Source organism: Misgurnus anguillicaudatus, chromosome 21 (genome assembly GCF_027580225.2).
Source record: "Misgurnus anguillicaudatus chromosome 21, ASM2758022v2, whole genome shotgun sequence".
NCBI classification, from domain to species: Eukaryota; Metazoa; Chordata; class Actinopteri; order Cypriniformes; family Cobitidae; genus Misgurnus; species Misgurnus anguillicaudatus.
In genome coordinates, this window is record NC_073357.2 from 17,378,978 (window position 1) to 17,395,000 (window position 16,023).

The 16,023-nt window shown below is 38.9% G+C and overlaps 1 long non-coding RNA gene and 2 pseudogenes across 1 annotated transcript in view; all 3 read right to left on the reverse strand.

The window, feature by feature from the left end:
• LOC141353270 (uncharacterized) overlaps positions 1-16,023 on the reverse strand; it is a 508,637-nt gene that overhangs the window by 56,438 nt on the left and 436,176 nt on the right. The gene's annotated exons all lie outside the window — the stretch shown is intronic.
• On the reverse strand, positions 15,568-15,687 carry LOC141353933 (5S ribosomal RNA; annotated as a pseudogene).
• LOC141354291 (5S ribosomal RNA) lies at positions 15,830-15,947 on the reverse strand (annotated as a pseudogene).

The window sequence follows — 16,023 nt, forward strand, 5'->3', positions numbered from 1 at the left end:
CCATACGATCCCAAAATATATATATATATATATATATATTAACATATACAAAAAATTTGCTGAAATATATTTTGGAATATATTTCCAAAAATATTTTTTTCACCATTATATATATATTTTTGGTATATTTTGAAATGTAATTTAAAAATAAATTTATTTTTAAAGCATTTATATTCACATCACATGGGAGAAAAGTTTTGAAAATGTTAAAATTAATTATATTTTAACTGCAAAAATATACTTATAATTTTATATAAAACATTAATATTTTTATATTTTGGGAAGGAATCTTTTTTTTTTTTAATTTTTCAAATAAAAGCAATATTTAATTAAGCTTTGCTTTTTACAAAATGTATTTAGCATGTATTTAAAACATATTTTTGGCCTGAGAAATTCATTTTTTTGCCATATGGGAAGCTGCGACTGTTGATTGTAATAATTTCCAGCGTTGCACTCTTGGAGTGCATCATCCAGATACTTAAAGTACACTTTATTTTTGGGTATTTTTAGTGTGATCACTACTTACACTATTATACTAGATAATAGCCTAGAATAGTGCATAGGTGTGCGATTTGGGACACACCTTTCAAGTCCTATTGAATAATCAAAATATTGTGTTATAAAGTTTCAGGAAAAATGTTTAAAACCATTTAAAAAGAGAGACATCATCCTATTGAAAATGAAACCAGTGATATAGTGAATTATGTTGTATTTTTATATTGTATATTAATGTGGAGTGTTTCTGCAGTAAGTTCTAGATGAGAGCTGAGTTGCCGTGACAACCGTGACGCATCATCAGTCAACAAAGAGCAGCCCCAAACTCTCAACTCTCTCAACTCTTCTCTTTTATTGTAAAAGGTTAGTAAAAATTATTACATTTCAAAGAAAAAACATTGTAATTCACACGCCTTAATGTCAAAGTAAAGTTTTTATTGAATATTTGGTAACACTTTAACATTAACATTAGTAAATCCATTAACTAACATTAGGGATGCACCGAATATTCGTCCAACGAAAATTTTCCTAAAATGGCAAAAAAGAGCATTTTCGGATTTTTGGCCGAAAGACTTTTATCACCGAAACAATACGGCCGAAATGTTGTTATGACGCAAATAAAAAAACTGCGACCTGCACATGCTTGTCCGAAGCAAAATGTCTGCGGTGTGGATGTATTTAACTCTGTACGCACAGAGGCACATGCGGTTGAAATGTCCGGTCCAGACGTGATCATCACAGTATGCCCTTCAAAGATCAGAACTCTTAATGTGTAAACTTTAGAGAGAGTCACCCTGTGTCTCATACTGTAGTCCATTAACATACATTTGGCGAATAAAGCAATGAAAAACAACGTAACATTTTTATGTGGAGCAACTGTTGCGCTGTTTGGGATTCGCCCTCGGCCTCTGTGTGTGCAGCGCTCGCGTTTAAGTGCCCTCAATAGTGCACGCGCGTATAAGTGCCCTCAATGGTGCACACACGAGAAAGACGTGTTTAAAAAACAAGCAATCATAAAATCTTATTATGTTCGCTTAGCACATATAAAGAAAATTACACTGTAAATGCAAACATGGTACTTACTTAAAAATAGTAAATTGACCTTAATCAGTTTTTATCAACCTGCTTTTAACACTTGCTTTTAGTGAGTTACTTGTACTTTGAGGTTGAAAAATCTTACCAGCTCAGTCTACTTGAGCTGGATTCATATAGAAAAAGTAAGTTTATGACATGTGGACATGCGCAGATCAGTCCTCTCTGAAATGCCTAAACCCAACCAATCAAGGTGCTTCGTGGGGCGGGTCTTGGCGTTGCGGGAATCGTAATTTTGCAGACGGTCGTTACATGATGTCATGTCACCTCACCACATGCTGCAACTGACCAGGTGGAGCTGGACCTAAACATCGCTTCTACGGCACTTGTGATTATCTTCAGACGATATTCTTGTGCTTTGCACACTCATTTGGTAAGTAAATATTTTACCCGTGTGCACACCGTTTTGTGTCTGTAAGTCAGCGCCAGTGTTTTGTGCTTGATATTCGTGTAGTAATGTCTGCTTACGCTAGGAAACTATTATAGACATAACGTGGCTAACGTTATATTTTGCTGAAACTTGGTCAATACTTTATTAATTTTTCAATCCACAACTTCCTCGGTGTTGAAAATTGGTAACTTTTAAAGACTTCTGACACATTAAAATTCAGGAATAACTTTAGTGTTATGCGGCGCCGCAAGAATCGACAGCCAAAAAACGTCAAAGTATCGCGAGAGCGAGACGAAATAAGATTTCTTGAATAATTCTTGCGATATTTTGACGTCATCCGGCTGTCGGTTCTTACGGCGACGTATGAAGTTGAACAAGCCTAGTAAGGTAACTTTTGTCGAGTAACGTACTGACTAGCATGATGACAGACTGATCCCGGTGGTTTGTGAGTTTCCTGAGCTTTATAACTGATTTTTATAAGTTTAGGCAGAACAAGTATGTATCATTTTATTTTAAGCTAGGCTCAGAATGCATCACTGTTGGTGTCCTGACGGTTGTCAGTGAAGATAGTCCTCACGAGGGTCAAAGCTTAGTGGTCCTCCAGCCCATCTCCACTGCCATCATTCTGGAGGGAGGTATTGTTAAGAACTTGCCTCAAGTCTTTTGTTTTGGGTTACATATGCATTGCATTTGGATTACCCAAAATGCATGGCAAATACACTCAACTTCATTCAGACTGTGATGCTTGGACTGTGAAAGAAAAACCTCCCACCAAAACGGTTGACTCTGAAGAACAGTCTTCTGGGTTAGAACAATAAAGAGATGTCAGATAGCACTTTGTAAGCTTTGCAGCCATTAATGTTCTCCTGTTATTAGAGACAGTTTGATGCTTTCATGCAACTGTAACTGATTCGTGAGTCAAAAACTGTAATGTGATCTGAACCGTGAGTTTTGTGATCCGTCACACACCCCTAGTAAAGTTAGTACACAGTGATAGCCATAAATGCATTTGTACTAATAATTGGCATAATAATTTCTTTCGGTGTTTCGGTTTTTCGGTTTCGGCCAAGAATTTTCATTTCAGTGCATCCCTAACTAACATGAACAAACAATCAACAATATAGTTTTTCAGCATGTATTAATTCTTGTTAATGTTAGTTAATGTCAATACAACATAAGTTCTAGATGAGAGCTGAGTTGTCGTGGCAACCGTAACGCATCAACAGTAAACAAAAGAGCAGCACCAAACTTTCAACTCTCTCAACTCTTCTCTTTTATTGTAAAAGGTTAGTAAAAATTATTACATTTCAAAGAAACAACATTGTAATTCACACGCTTTAATGTCAAAGTAAAGTTTTTATCGAATATTTGGTAACACTTTCACATTAACATTAATAAATCCATTAACTAACATGAACAAACAATCAACAATATAGTTTTTCAGTATCTATTAATTCTTGTTAATGTTAGTTAATGTCAATACAGTTATTCATGTTAGTTCATAATGCTTTACTTACATTTTTTTCAGTTGCTTTGGAGCTTACAATGAATGCGTGCATTTCTCAGAACAATCTGTACTGCACAACATTATGGATGTCCTACAAAAGCCTGTAACTTGTTCAAAATCCCTCATGTCTCAAAAGTAAATGTTAGTGACATCAAAATAGCAAATCCGCATGTCATTGTTCATGAACAAGAGAGTCAAAATGTTTAGTCAAATGTTGTCAATATACCAAGTGTACCTACACAATTATAAGTGTCAGTATTTTCTTATGCAAACTGTGATGAATTCACCTTTTTACCATTTTAATAGCGATATTGTATATTGGACAATTGTATAATAATCTGCATGATTGTATTAAAGCATTTGCAATTTGTCCAAAACAATGAGAAATTGTTTTATGTTGTGCACAACTGACTTGATGATGTAGAGGTTGAACAAAATGTTTTGAAAATTAATTTCTAATCTGATAAATGCTCCAAAGAGACTGAGAAAAACGGTAATAAGTAAAAAATGTGTTATATACAGTCATGTGATGAAGACAAATGCAATTTGGCATCTCCAATTCATCTAACCTGCATGTTTTTACCCGTAGGAGGAGACCGGTATACCTGGAGTAAACCCACACTGACACCGGAAGAACATGCAAACCCCACACAGAAAGGCCATCTGACCTTTTTTGCTGCCCTGTTTGAGTCTCATTATAAAGGTAAGTGTGCAGTTTTGCAAACACACAAAGAAGACTTAGTAAGACTGAAGTGTATTGGTTAGTTAAAGGGACACTTCACCCGTTTGCGTTAAGCATTGTATCGTTAGAACCCCAGTCATGTTTTTGAATGGTCGTGCAACATTTCCTCAGTTGCCGCTGAGACAGGAGAAATACAGATTTCAGTGTTGCACTTCCTTCTTTCAATTATGTAAAAATTATCATTTTGCATCATTGAAAGAAGGAAGTCCAATATTTTAGTTGAGGGGGTGAGACTACAAACATCTTGTCTCGGTCAAATAGGCACCAAATTCGAAATGTATGTTACATTTCAAAAACAAATATGACACACACTTTCAATAAAGATTAATGTTTCTATGGGTGAAATGCTCCTTTAAGTGGTCACATTTGACAGTTTAGGCTAAAAAAGGTCCAATGAAGTTCAACACTTGAGTTCAAAGTTCAAAATGCTTGAGCGCCTCGTGATTCATGTTGACTTCAGATACTTCCAGAAAGTTGATAGCAGGCCATTCAACTACACTGAATTAGAGGCAACAAACTTTAATTTTTGGATCAAAAAATGCATCGATGTACATTATTTATATAACACACCGAAATGTGTATGTACACAGCAAAACCCCCATTCATTGTTAAATGAACACGCTACAGACAAGGCTAAGCTAAAGCCAGGACCAGGCCTTAGTTAAATTAAGTTGTTAAAACATCTTTTATAAACATGCCTAAGAAAAAGATGCTACTGGTGTTTATCTTGAGACAAATCAATGGCACTGGCATATTTTAAGATCTATATGTGCACGTTATTTTCAGTTGAGATAACTCAAACAAATGTCTTAATCTAGGACTATCCTAAAAAGGTACCCCGACTATGAAGACTTGTATGCTTTAATACTTTATATTTGCCTTCAACTACTAATATTAATTGATAGAAACACATAAATTACTTCAAAAAACCCAACATGTAATACTCATTTTAACCTATTTGGACTAATTTGGAATGTTCATCATGCTGGTTTTGTTTCGCGGATCTGGCAACCCTGTTTATAATCACATAATTTTATAATCCACTGATTGAAGACTTCTTTATCATGTTTAAACCTTGGCTGAAAAGTGCAAATAAAAAAATAATCAAAGTAATCAATACAACAAATTAAAAACACCAATGCAAATGTCTGGTTAAAGATGCAGTTTGTATTATTTGCGCCGCTAGATGGCGCCAGATCAAACAATAACAATGATGTTGTTTACTGACGCTCTGAAGCAGCGTGGAATTATGGGATTTGTAGTTTTTAACTCAACCGCTGATGGCCATCAATCAGACGAGAACGAGGAATCACGTTGACTGATAAGGTAATCAAGTCTTATAAATGTTGCGTTTGATGACATTGTTTATTTCATTATGTAAGTTCATATGTACGGAGCCCTTCTGATGACATGGTAAAACTTTTTTTTTAAATCGTGGCCACGAATTAGCAATTCGTTCCCACGAATTATTAAATCGTGCGCACGTTTTAGTAATTCGTTCCCTCGTTTAAGCTAAATCGTGCGCACGATTTAGTAATTCGTTCCCTCGTTTAAGCTAAATCGTGCGCACAATTTAGTAATTCGTTCCCTCGATTAAGTTGAATCGTGCCCACATTTTATTAGCTCGTTCCCTCGATGAAGTTGGATCGTGCCCACGTTTTATGAATAAGTGCCCAGAATTTCATCCAAACCATCGGAATAGTGACGCCCATCGCAGCCCAATGCATCAACACATTGCTATTAAGTATAAAATTCATACACCTTAGGCTCGTGTATATACAGTTTTATTCCTTCCCAGAATTTCATAAAAAATATTGGGACATAACGTGAGCTAACGCATTGATACAGTGCTATATAAGAATCAAATTCATACATCTTGGGTCTTAACCCGTTTTATTCATTCCTGCCCGGAATAAAAAAAATAAACCATCGGGGCATTAACATGACGCTTAACGCATAAATACAGTATGTAAAGATCAAGATTGATCTATATACCTTATTAATGAGCCATATTTCATATACAGTTTTATTGGTTCCTGTGCAGAATAGGGAAAAACTTGACACAACCGACATTAGCATGACGCTTAATGCAAAATCACTTTATTAATAAGTCACATACTCCGTTTTATTTATTCCTGCACAGAATTAAAAAACATACATACAGTGCTATAAGGATCAAATTCATACACCTTGGGTCTTATACAGTTTTATTAATTCGTGCCCAGTGGGCCATTAAAAAGTAGGGACATTAATGTGACGCCTAACGCATTAATACAGTCAGGGGCGGAGTGGGACCAAATTCCGTATACCACCGGCCCTCCGTGGTAAAAAAAAAAAGGTCTTGTATTTAAACTAGGGTATACAAATCGTAATCAATCTGCAAAAAAAAAAAAAACATTTTCATAATAATAATAAAATCATTAAATCATGGATAATTTTCCTAAATGAGTAACTATACAAAATTATACCTGTTCGAAAGACGGAGTTGCGCACCTGTCAATCAGCTATTACATAACAGAGCCAGGCCAGAGAAGAACGTGTTCATGAATAATGTGTGCATCTTTGAATAACTTTAATACATTTTTGTCATATAAAGTTTTGATAGATAATAACGTTTTTTCCACTGTTATTGCTCATTTACCTCAGAGTTTATTTCAGTTATTTTGCTGCTTTTCCGGTAATAATAATACAATTTACATGCCAATCCTGCTTCCTTGTCTTTTTATTAATTTCATTATGTTGTTATTTGAAGTTATGTGGATATTTATTGCCATATAAGACGTTCATTGCTGTTATGTACTCTCGACTAATATTTAAATCATATGCGGAATAATCTGTGCATCTTTGAATAACTGCAATAATACAGTTCCTTTGAAAATAATTTTTGTCAAAGTTTTAAGAAATAATAATGTTGTGAGGATATTGCCATATTGCAGTTGAATACTCTCGTTTATAATATGAAAATATTATATAATGTGATACTGCAAAGTTACCCTTCTTATTTGTATTTATTATTTAGCCATATGGAGACAAACCTTTGCAAATGTGCTGATTTGATCCATTCATGTACTGACCACAAGCTAGAGATTTTAAACATCCTTAATCCACAATTTCTATAAAATAGTCTATCAGCTTGATGGATAAATCCGACCGCATATGTACTTCAATAAACAAGCATTGAGCGGCGCGGCTTTTTACATCAAAGGCCGACAGACTATGCCATTTGGGGAGGAGCCGTTCAATGATCCCCATATATTTTTAAAAATCCCTATGGTTGGACCTGCCGAACAGGTTGAGCACTTTTATGTTAAGCAAAGAGGCTGCACAGTTTGACCAGCGATGCTAATGCATGCTAATGCATTAAATACAGTAAAAGATCAAAATCAGTATTAATAAGACATATTCTGTTTTATTTATTCCTGCCCATATATTGTCCCAACATATTGGGACATTACCGTGACGCAGGAATTAATTAAACTAAATAATTCAGGGGCTTAAATATCACTAAAATAAAATAACTTAATAAAATCTCTTTATGTCACTTGGATGATTTTTTAGTTGGACAAACCAAAATAAATGACAAAATTAATTACTGCGTCACGTTAATGTCCCAATATGTTTTTTAATTCTGTGCAGGAATATGTGACTTATTAATAAAGTGATTTTGATCTTAAAAGCACTGTATTTAATGCATTAGCATGCATTAAGCGTCATGTTAATGTCCTAAAGGTTGTGTTAAGGTTTTTTTTATTCTGCACAGGAATTAATAAAACTGTATATGAAGTATGGCTCATTAATAAGGTATATAGATTAATCTTGATCTTTAAATAGCACTGTATTTATGCGTTAAGGGTCATGTTAATTTCCCGATTATTGTTTTTTTTATTATTCCGGGCAGGAATGAATAAAACGGTTTAAGACCCAAGATGTATGAATTTGATCCTTATATAGCACTGTATCAATACGTTAGCTCACGTTATGTCCCAATATATTTTATGAAATTCTGTGAAGGAGTTAATAAACTGTATTTATACAGAAGCCATAAGGTGTATGAATTTTATACTTAATAGCAATGTATTAATGCATTGAGCTGCAATAAGCGTCACTATTCCGATGATTTTAATGAAATTCTTGGCAGGAATTTATAAAACTGCATTAAGTATGTGTCATTAATAATGGCTAGAGTGAATTTGATCTTGTTAGCGTTGTGTTAATGTCCAGATGGTTTAAATGAAATTCTGGGCAATAATTCATAAAACGTGGCCACGATTTAACTTAATCGAGGGAACGAGTTAATAAAACGTGGGCACGATTTAGCTTAAACGAGGGAACGAATTACTAAAACGTGCGCAAGATTTAGCTTAAACGAGGGAACGAATTACTAAATAGTGCGCACGATTTAGCTTAAACGAGGGAACGAATTACTAAATCGTGCGCACGATTTAGCTTAAACGAGGGAACGAAGTACTAAAACGTGCGCACGATTTAATAATTCGTGGGAACGAATTGCTAATTCGTGGCCACGATTTAAAAAAAAAGTTTTACCATGTCATCAGAAGGGCTCCGTACATATGTGATGTTCAAAACGAAATTTTCAGTCATAGATATTACAGTATTAGTCCAAATTCGATGGTTAACACAGCACAGAATTAAGTTTTCAACTTACAATCTACAATGATTTTTCACATAATGTATTGACAGTACAAATCTTATTGTGAAGTTTCTTAAAATGACCATTTATATTGCTGTACAAGGGTTACGAATCAAAACAACTCACCCATCGCGTAAAACACAAGCAGGATCAGAATCTCGGTCTAGTTAAATGTTGTCGGGAAGCTCTCTCCATCCAGATAATGCAACAACAAATTGATCCTCTCTCGTTTTGATCCAAACTCTTCTTGGGTCGTTTGGTTGGCCCGTACGCTAACAGGAGCTGACACAACCAGCAGCAGACGGTAAAGAGTTATCCATAAGTTCATAAGCAAGCGCGTAGCTCGACAGGCGCTATCGCATAGTTCCGCATTTGTCCACGACACTGGCTGCGTCCTAAAACTCAAGGCAGTGAGGACTGTGAGGACTTGTTGCCTCGCTGCCTCATGAGGACATGACTTCGGACTGGGAGGCCTGAAGGCAGCTCAGAGAAAGGCTTTCCGACGCACTTCAAAGGCAGCGTGTTTGAAATATGAACAGAGAGCGCCTTTGTGAAAACTAATCACATATTTGAAAACTACAATACTGATTTCTCGCTAGAAATGCAATTAAAATGTGTAAAAAGTGAAAATATACGTTTATTTACACTAAATTTGTGCTCCAGTCGCTTCCTTGGCCGCCATTTTATTTTTTTGAACTCGACCACTGTTGTCATGTGGTTTTTACGTCAGTAAAGGCGGTGACAAAGGGTCACATGGATAATAACGTCATTGACAGGAGACTGCACTGCCCCGTAACAATGTTTTGAATGGAAATTTTCTCACGATTTACAAGTAGTTGAAAACATTACACATATTGATAGTAATCAGCTGGACAAAATATATAACACTGGCCTAGTGGTTTTTGGACATTTTACTCCAAATATCTTACAAATTGCACTTTTAACATGACCTCTGCCTGCAACGTCCATTGACACGAGGTAAATTATTTTCTGTGGTGCAGAATGATGGCTAAATTTGAACCTACAATATACAGGCCATGTTTACATTAGAAAGCATCTGTGTTTTAAAAAGGCATTTTAAAATGATAATGATCCTCGTCTATACTGGCATTTCAAAAAATATCTTCGTCCACACTATACACGACCATAAACACATGAAACATGACCATTAACACACACTGGGCATGCGCATAAAAGTGTAAAATAACTTATTACTCTAATAATAGCTTACTGTACCTTTAGCGCATATTGGCAAAGATTTATATCTGGATTATTTTGCAGGTAACGATACCAGACAATATTTTAAAACCTTCAAAAATGTGTTTGTGAAAGTCTTATATTGTTCTAGCACCCCCCTACAACATTTGTAATTGTAACCAGGGTTATTATAGTTTTCAAAAAAATATTAGTTTTTATTTTAATTTAGTTTTGTAATGTTATTTTATTTCAGTTTAGTTTTAGTTCTTGCATAAATAGTTTTGATTTCGTTTCTATTTTTCAAAAATCATTACTTTTTAGTTTTTATTTAGTTTTAGTATAGTTTTAGTCTTTAGCATCATGGTTGTGTACATATGTTGTGGTTTTCCTTTTCCTCGAATGAAACAATCTTCAGTCTTAGGTTCTGATTTCAAGAGATAGACTTTTATTTTCCGGACAAAATAAAAAGCCGAGGCCGCCCGGAGAATTCCTCCCAAACCCAGTCTGCCGGCCTGGGAGGAATCTCCAAATCAGTCTGACCCTCTGAGCCAGGCTTGGTAAATATATATGGTCTTTGTCCCTCCCCTCCATATGCTTTAACAATATGTTTCTGTTCAGGCTTGTAACTTGAAGAATCACATGACAGTCCCCAGACCAAACCAGTGTCTCCTTTCCTTGACCTATTTGACCCTTGGCTATTTGCTAATACTAAAATCATTTGTGCCCTGAAACATGAATACACACAGCTGGGTTGCAATAGCAATCCCATGGCAAACAAACTCCTGATCCACACACAGCCTAACACATGACATGCATAACTTCCTAACACATAATGCACCACACAGATGGCTTTTAAACTCCTGACTCACACACAGCATAACACAACTTCATGGTAAACAAATTACATGTGATTATAATGGTAAACTCATATTGATGTAGATTGGGATTAAAATAAACTTCTTCACATACACCTTGCCAAATCAGGTAATGTTGAAAATAAGATAAGATTTTTTTTAATTAAGTTTTTTTATTTAGTCCTGTCAATCAAAGGGCAGGACAAATACCACACCAACCAACACTCTAAATTCTGTTAGGTTATTTAAGCTGGGTATATATAATATAAATATATAAATTTATACAACAGTTCTTTCTGGTTCTCGAATCTGATTGGCTAAGAGCCATACGATATTGTGCTGATAACAGCACTGTAACCTCTTCACCTTTCGTATTATTCCGCCACCTAGTGAATGGAGGTCCTAAGCAGGCTCATCTCTGAATGGAAAAACACAGACGCGCTGTTTGAATCACGCTCCGTGTGTCTCATTAGTTGGCTCATAAATCAGTCTGAATCCCCAATCAGAAGTATTATTCCGTCAAAGATCAGCGCTCTTGGATGTTACGTTACAGTTAATGGGAGAAATGTCTTGTCACATCGTGTGGATGATTAACACTTGGAAAGAGGAATATAAACACTCGTTTTTTTTCTGGAGCTATATTTCTTATCAGAACGCGAAAACACTGTGGAACTGCAGGTAAGCACTGCAGCTTTTAAATGTGGACATTGATCATTTACTTTATTGTGACGTGACTGCCGTCTGCAGTCCCTACTGCTTTGTTTTTTAAATTTGCTTGTGTTTATATCAGCATCAAACTGCTACTCATTTTTGACTTATGATCGCCAAGTGCTTTTGGACATTCGTGACTCCTTTGTGGCTGCATATAACCCAGAGTTAAAAAGCTCTGTGGCTATATCACAACCCTGCTCTCCAAACTTCACTTGGGAGATTCATGAGGATTTGCGCAGTTGGCCTTATGTTGTACCTCGCAGAAAACGCCGCAGGAGACGTGGCAAGCGCGGAGGGGTTGCTGTCAGGCTGAAAATGGAGCTTCTCGCCGGCCGTACATCCAGCTTCGCGTCTATGACAACGTGGAATCTGGGTGTTGACCGGCGTGCCGGCTGGCGTTTGCTCGATCCGCCTGTTCGCTGGCTTCGGAATACCCTCCCGGACGTCCGATCGGCGATCCCCTATCGTCCACCTGTCCGTGTTCGCCGTGGTGGAGCTTCTCTACAGAGTCTTCGCTCTTTGAATAGAGTACTCCTTCCCGCGATCTCCGATGCGGCTCAACCTTTCAGGATGGCTTTGATTAATGCTCGGTCGCTAGTCAATAAGACGTTCATATTAAATGACTTTTTTACTACACACGCATTGGATTTTATGTGCATCACAGAAACTTGGACCAAGGTTGGTGATCTAAGTCCTTTTGCTGAGTTGGTTCCGGCAGGCTGCACTTTTTTTAATTCTCCCCGCTCTTCCGGCCGTGGTGGTGGCCTAGCGGTAATTTTTAAAAACAATTTTAGTCACTATTGTCACTCTGTATCTTCAACAATCTACAGTAGTTTTGAAGTACAGCTGTTGCGACTAGAATTTGACGATCCTGTATTATTAGCGCTAGTGTACCGCCCCCCTCACCTAGTAAAAGACTTTATAAATGAACTTACAGCTTTTTTGGGTGATTGTATAACAAATTACAGCAAAATCATTCTGCTAGGGGACTTTAACATTCATGTGTGCTGTCAAACTAAACCCCTAACTACGGAGTTCTTCAACCTTATTGACTCATTTAATATAGTACAGTGGGTGAAGGACCCCACTCATACTCATGGACACACCCTGGATTTGATCCTTTCTCATGGCATTTTAATCAGTGACATTCAGGTTTTTGACACTCTGATCTCTGACCATATGCCTGTACTGTTTTCTGTGCCTAGTCCTCAGTCAATAACACTTCTTACTCCTACAGCAAATTGGACTTGTGTTTTTCCTCCCTGTTTCCATGATGAATTTACAAACACCTTTAATGAGTTGTCTCTGTCCCACTCATTAGACTCACTTTTACCTGACTTGGACGCTGAAGAACATCTTAGTCTTTTTAATACTGTGTGCTCTGAGGTTTTAAATATCACTGCTCCGTTAAAAATGAAAAAGGCTAAACCTAAGAATGAACCATGGCTAAATGATACAATCCGCTCTTTAAGGCGAGCATGTAGAAGAGCAGAACGCAAATGGAAAAGCGATAAGCTACAAATATCCTATGAAATGCTGTCAAACTCTCTCAGTGTTTTTCAGAAAGCTATGTCATCTGCTAAATCAAAATATTTTTCCAATCTAATTTTGAAAAATCATCACAGCTCAAAAGCCTTATTCTCTGTTTTAAACTCTGTTTTAAATCCACCTGTTAATGTGTTTGTCAATCCCTCAGTATCACTATGTGATGGCTTCTCAAGGTTTTTTTGTGAGAAGATCACTTCTTTAAGATCTCAGATAAAACCAATTGCTGATGTATCACTTGAACTGTGCTGTCCTTCAGCTACATGGAGTGCTTTTGACCCAGTTTCTCTTCTGTCACTCAGAGAAATTGTTGATCATCTAAAGCCCTCCTTCTGCTCTCTTGATGTTCTCTCTCCCCATATTTTGAAGCAATCCTTTGAATCTGTCGGAATGTGTTTGGTGTCCTTTTTTAATAAATGTCTGAGTACAGGGACTATCCCTGATGTACTAAAACAAGCTACTGTTACACCTCTCCTCAAGAAAACTTCACTTGATGATAAAGATTTCAATAGTTTTCGACCTATTTCAACACTTCCTTTTATTACAAAAATGTTGGAGAAAACGGTTCTTAATCAACTTCACACTTTTCTTAACTCTAATCAAATTTTGGAAACTTTTCAGTCTGGTTTTAAACCTCTGCACAGCACGGAATCTGCTTTATTAAAAGTGTCTAATGATGTTCTGTTAGCGACTGATGCTGGTGACCCTGTGATCCTAATACTCTTAGACTTAACCTCGGCTTTCGATACAGTTGACCATAAATCTCTCTTATCTCGACTAGAATTTAATGTGGGCATCCAGGGAACTGTCCTTAGCTGGTTTAGGTCCTATTTAACAAATAGAAGTTTTTCCGTTAAACTCGGTAATTCTTCTTCCTCGCCAATCCAACTCTCCTGTGGAGTGCCGCAGGGATCCATTCTAGCTCCTATTCTCTTCTCTCTATATTTACTTCCTCTCGGCTCTATCTTCAGAAAACATGGTGTATCATTTCACTGTTATGCAGATGATACTCAAATTTATTTTCCTCTGAAACGCAACAAAGACTCGGCTGTTAACTCTCTTTTCGCATGCCTAGAGGAAGTAAAAATGTGGTTCTCTCAAAATTTTCTATTTTTAAATGAATCCAAAACCGAGGTTATTGTCTTTGGTCCCCATGATAATTTTAATTGCAGTGGCATTGATTTGGACTATCTTCTCCCAACTTCTTCTTGCGTTAAGAATTTAGGTGTTCTCTGGGACCACAATCTCAAATTTGACAAACAAATAAATGCGCTGATTAGCTCCTGTTTTTTCCAGCTACGTCTTCTCTCTAAGGTCAGATCCTCTCTCTCTGAGAAAACCTTAGAGATTGCTGTCCATGCGCTCATTACATCGAGGTTGGATTATTGCAACTCACTTTACTATGGCATATCCAAACATTCTATTGCCCGTCTTCAATTAGTACAGAATGCTGCTGCAAAGTTCATTAAAAGAAAACGTAAGTTTGATCATGTTTCACCGATCCTAAAATCACTGCATTGGTTACCGGTACATTTTAGAATTGAGTTTAAAATTCTTGTATTTGTTTTTAAATCTATTCACAATCTGGCACCGACGTATTTGTCCGACCTTCTCCGTCCTCATAATCCCTCACGAAACCTGAGGTCTGGTGATCAGAGACTTCTGTTTGCCCCTAGGGCACGGTTAAAGAAAAGAGGAGATAGATCTTTTGCGGTTGCTGGGCCTAGGCTGTGGAACAGTCTCCCCATTTACATTAGAACAGCTCAATCTTTAAATGCTCCCCCCCCCCCCCACCCCCCCCCCCCCCCACCCCCCCCCCCCCCCACCCCCCCTCCCCCCGACCCCCCCCCCCCCCCCCCCCCCCCCCCCCCCACCCCCCCCCCCCCCCACCCCCCCCCCCCCCCCCCCCCCCCCCCCCCCCCCCCCCCCCCCCCCCCCCCCCCCCCCCCCCCCCCCCCCCCCCCCCCCCCCCCCCCCCCCCCCCCCCCCCCCCCCCCCCCCCCCCCCCCCCCCCCCCCCCCCCCCCCCCCCCACCCCCCCCCCCCCCCCCCCCCCCCCCCCCCCCCCCCCCCCCCCCCCCACCCCCCCCCCCCCCCACCCCCCCCCCCCCCCCCCCCCCCCCCCCCCCCCCCCCCCCCCCCCCCACCCCCCCCCCCCCCCCCCCCCCCCCCCCCCCCCCCCCCCCCCCCCCCCCCCCCCCCCCCCCCCACCCCCCCCCACCCGCCCACCCCCCCCCCCCCCCCCCCCCCACCCCGCCCCCCCCCCCCCCCCTGCCCCCATGTGGCAACGCCATGCCATCGGCGAATGCTTACAGAAGGATGCATTTCTGGAAAAAAATTATATGAATAAATAATTAAATAATTAATTAAATAAAGAAATAAATGCTTACAGCACCTGGTATTCCCAGGCGGACTCCCATCCAAGTACTAACCAGGGCCCGACCCTGCTTGGCTTCCGAGATCAGACGAGAGCGGGCGTGCTCAGGGTGGTGTGGCCGTAAGCGAGCGCTGGACTCGATTCGAGAGCCACTTCAAGACTAATGTGGCAACGCCATGCCATCGGCGAACGCTTACAGAAAGGATGCATTTCTGGAAAAAAATTATATGAATAAATAATTAAATAATTAATTAAATAAAGAATGAAATGCTTTCAGCACCTGGTATTCCCAGGCGGTCTCCCATCCAAGTACTAACCAGGCCCGACCTGCTTGGCTTCCGAGATCAGACGAGAGCGGGCGTGCTCAGGGTGGTGTGGCCGTAAGCGAGCGCTGACTCGATTCGAGAGCCACTTCAAGACTAATGTGGCAACGCCATGCCATCGGCGAACGCTTACAGAAAG